Here is a 4,956-nt window from a genome sequence, read left to right on the forward strand (position 1 = left end):
AGACAATCTTGTAAAATCTGTATTGATCTTCTTTATCAATATATATTTTAAATTTGAAAATTGTGTTTGTATTCATCCCCCCCCTTCTACAAACTGTTTAGTATTCTTGTAGACCCTTTGGGACCAACAGAACCAACTAAGGTATCTGAAACCTTAGCTGATCCGGATTGGATACTCGCAATGCAAGAGGAGTTGAACAAGTTTGAAGCATTGAAAGTCTGGAGATTGGTACCTCGTCCCAACAACAAGACGATTATCGGTACAAAATGGGTATTCAAAAACAAAAAGGACGAAGATGGCGTTGTGGTCAGAAATAAGGCTCGGCTCGTCGCTAAAGGATACAATGAACAAGAAGGCGTTGACTATGATGAATCTTTTGCCCCGGTAGCAAGGATCGAAGCAATACAGAAGTTTCTAGCGTATACGGCACACAAAAACTTCACAGTCAACCAGATGGACGTCAAGACAACATTTATGTATGGTCTTCTCAAAGAAGAAGTCTACGTTGCTCAACCTGAGGGTTTTGTGGATCAGTCAAAGCCGGATCATGTTTACATCCTTGACTGAGCTCTTTATGGTCTTAAACAAGCTCCGAGAGCCTGGTATGACAGCTTATCAGATTTCCTGATAAAGTCAGGTTTCTCGAAAGGTAATATTGACACAACCCTTTTCATTAAAAAGGAAAAGTCCGATATTATTTTGATACAAATTTATGTAGACAACATAATATTTGGATCTACAAACCCAAAATACTGCAAAAACTTTTCTACCTTCATGGTTTCGCGTTTTAAAATGAGTATGATGGGTGAGATGAACTTCTTTTTAGGTCTTCAAATAAAACAATTATCTTCAGGTATCTTTATCTGTCAAACAAAATATATTTTTGATATCCTGAAGAAATTTAATTTAGAAAACTGTTCATCTATAAAAACATCTATGGCACATGGAACGAAAATACATGTTGATCCGTCTGAAAAAGTTGTAGATCAGAAAACATACCGAGGCATGATAGGTTGTTTAATGTATTTGACGTCTTGTAGACCTGATATTATGTTTTCAACACATCTTTATGCCAGATATCAGGTTAATCCAAAGGAGTCCCATGTAAGTGATGTTAAGCGCATTTTCCGTTATCTCAAAGGGACTGTTAATCTTGGACTCTGGTATCCCAAGGGTACTAGTTTTGAACTAACAGCTTACTCAGATGCAGACTATGCAGGCTGTATGTTGGACAGAAAAAGCACTTCGGGACATCTATAGTTTTTGGGAGACAAGTTAGTCAGCTGGGCATCAAAGAAACAGATCTGCGTATCCATATCTACTGCCGAAGCAAAATATGTAGCTGTTGCGAGCTGCTGTTCTCAAGTTTTATGGATGTAGACACAGCTCAGAGACTACGGGTTCTATTTTAACAAAATTCCGATTTATTGTGATTCTAAAAGTGCAATTGCTATTTCATGTAATCCTGTTCAACACACAAAGACCAAACATATAGATATCCGGTATCATTTCATTAAAGATCATGTAGAAAAAGAAACCATTGAACTGTATTTTGTAAATACAAAATTTCAATTAGCTGACTTACTTACGAAAGCTTTAGATGGAAAGTGCTTTAGCTTTCTTGTATCTAAGTTAGGTATGCTTAATTTGAAAATTTTAATTTTTATCAAAAACAGTTCAATTTATTGAATTGTATTTAATTCAAATTCATTTGGTCAAATATCTGTATTTTTAAATACAGGTCAGTGTTTCAATTTATGTATCTGATTTTAAATTTCTTGATCGTGGAAATACATATTTGACAGGGAGTGTGGATCTTTATCTGTATTTTGTTTATCTGATCATATTTTGAGGGGAAGTGATTTTATCTGTTTTGGACTAACAGTTTAAAAATTTCTTACAGGTTTTTTTTACATTATCTAATTTTTGAAAGATGTAGAGTTTAAAAATATAAGTGTTTGGCCGATTTAGACTAATTCGGACAACACTTGTCCGATTTATTGCAAATCTGGACAATGTAGTGTCCGATTTAGACTAATCCGGACAAAAGGCTATATGATAAACTCTTATCCGGATAAGGTTAGATATGTTTTATAAGGACTTGAGCAGATTTCTAAATCGCTTGATTACTTTGAGCGGATTGCTAAATCGTTTATCTCATTTGTGCTTTTCAAGTCTTTAAATCGCTTGTTTGTTGAGCGATTTAACTCCTTCGTTGAGCGATTTAACTTCTTCATTGAGTGGTTTATTCTTAAATCGATTGACACTTGAGCGATTTATTCTTAAACCAGATGACTCTTGACCGGTGTTCTTCTAAATCGCCTATGCCTTGTACGATTTATTGTCCAGATTATCACTTAGTTGTTTCACATTCTCTAAATCGGACACCTGTTGTCCGATTTGTCCTAAATCGGACACCTGTTGTCCGATTTGTCCTAAATCGGATAAGCTTTGAGCGGTTTACAATCTGAACGATTTTTGACTTTGACTACATATACTCGAGTCAATTTTACTTCTCATTTTTTACATTTACCATAAATCGTCTGTCACTATTCATTGTCGTCTCCGCTTATTCTTTGTTAAATCGCTCAAGACAATCAAGAACTTCATCTAATCTCTGTGTTTCTTCATCCATTCATTCTTAAGGTTTACATTTGAACTTGATTCATAACTCTATTGGACTATGTTTCGCTTGGACTAATTAGACTGTTATCGTGTGTGATTTTGAATCTAATAAGTCTTAAAACTGAATCTAATAATCTTTGGATTGGTAAATCATGTGATGCTTAAAATGAAATAAAACTCTAAGCTTTTTCGAATAACACCGGTTAACTCTCTATAAGTTATTTTTAGTGTTGAATAGGATTATTTTAGGGTTTTTTTACAGCTTGTGTTTTGACTGGATTTCTCACTAGAGAAGGTGACCGGAGTTTACTCCGATTAAGCTTAATCCGGTTGATTCTTGTCCGGTTTAGGTTAGTGTTACATTTTTATTATTATCTATTGTTGACCGGATTTCTAATCCGGTTAATAATTTTTTTTGGTTGTTTTTGTTTTTATTTTTTTAGAATTTTTTTTAGTTTTTTTTTTAGTGTTGAATTCTTTTTAGGCTATTTTTTTAAAAAAAAAATTACATAATTTTTGTTTTTAATTTTTTTTTTTTAGTTTTGTTTACATTTTTTTAAGTTTTAGTTTCTTTTTGTTTAGAATTTTTTTAGTTAATTTTTTTAGTGTTATTTTTTTTGTGTTATTTTTTTTAGATTTGATTTTTTTTAAGGTTTTTCAATTTTTTTTTTGAAATTAGCGTTGTTCAATTGATTCGGAATCTAATATTTTAGATATTTTACAAGTAAATGACGGATCTTCAACATCAGTCAGACAAGGTTTCTCACATTCCTTATGTCAGGTCTGACAATCTACCTAACTCTCCTCAGCCATTAAACCAAATTATACCCGATGAAACATTATTTCCTCAATGTCAATATCTTGAAATCAAACCAAACAACCATTCTTTCAGCTTCAATATGCATGCCGAGTACCAAATAATCCCAGAAATCTTGCGCGCACACCCAATTGCTTATTCTCTTTCTTCCCACACACCAGTTCCTATGGTGTATTTAAAGCAGTTTTCGAGTACACTTACTTTGGCCAAAGACGGAGAAACCTTTTATTTCGAAGGAAGCATAGATGAGTATGTCAGCCGATTGACATTAAAAAGACTTAGAAGAATACTACGCCTTCCTAGACCGGGCTCCACAGGGTTTGAAACTCTTGTAACTGATGACCAACTCTGCCGTGACATCAAACGGTTAGGATACTCGCAAGAGTTGACTAACCCGTCTCAATTCAAACGGTGTTTCCTACCTTCGATCTGGCATCTACTTTTTTCAATCTTGAACAGATGATGACTTCAAAAACTGCGGGAATCGATACGTGCAGTAGTTCATTCCTGAAGTTCTTCCATGGGATAGTCTTTACGCGCAAATATGATTATGCCCTCATCATATGGAATGAACTGGTCGAGCTCGTTAATGTTAAGAGATTTTTGTCAAAAGCCAGAAAGTTCGTGCCTTTTCAACGGTTTCTGCAATTGTTCATAAAAGCAATGATGAACTCAAATGAAGACATCCCGGCCAGAGCTAACAGTGAAATGGGGCTGACGTTTGTCATGACTAGAATTTGGCAACATACCGAGGTTGAAGATCTGGACTCAATCATGGAGATTCCACCCGAGCTATTTGCCTCCGTCGATCAGAGGGCTCAGTGCGTTATAGATTATAGACGAGTGATAGATCCTATAGTTTAGCCAGAACCGGTTGAACTTACCCCGGGATCACCCCATGCCTCAACTGAGAGATAGAGGGTTTAGCTGTAGGTGAGAGTGTTCAAGAACACGGGTTACCTGAACAGGGTTGTGAGTTGAGGGAAAACGTAATTAAGAGGGGTGAACAGGAGCGGGGACCCTCTGATCAACATAGTACTTCATCTGATAGTACTTCCTCGACTTCATGAAGTTTGGAAGATACTATATCCGACAATCAGGCAGTTCTGGGTGATGACGATGACAATGACAATGATGATGATGATGCTGACAACCATGCTCAACCGATTCCTTCACAGAATATTCAAATAGGAGCAGTGGTTGATAATATTAATGAGATCTTTCCATAGTTTGAAGCTCCACAGACTTGTCCAAGTCTGCATTCTCTATCATTTAATGTTGATGTTTTTGGAGCTAGACCTGATGACTATGATCGAATGCTGGAAGACTTATAAGATATTCCAGTAGAAGAAGGAGATGAGGGAGCTGAAGTAGAAAATGCTGAGAGGTTGAGTGAAAAGGAAGTAGAAAAATATGGTGAGTGTGAGAGCGGAGCACAAAATCAAGATCAAGCTCCTTTCCTAGCTGAAACACATAGTCGGGCACTCACATCTACAATTGACATTTATTCGTTG

The sequence above is a fragment of the Cynara cardunculus genome (genome assembly GCF_001531365.2).
Source record: "Cynara cardunculus var. scolymus isolate 2C chromosome LG 3, CcrdV1, whole genome shotgun sequence".
Classification (NCBI taxonomy): Eukaryota; Viridiplantae; Streptophyta; class Magnoliopsida; order Asterales; family Asteraceae; genus Cynara; species Cynara cardunculus.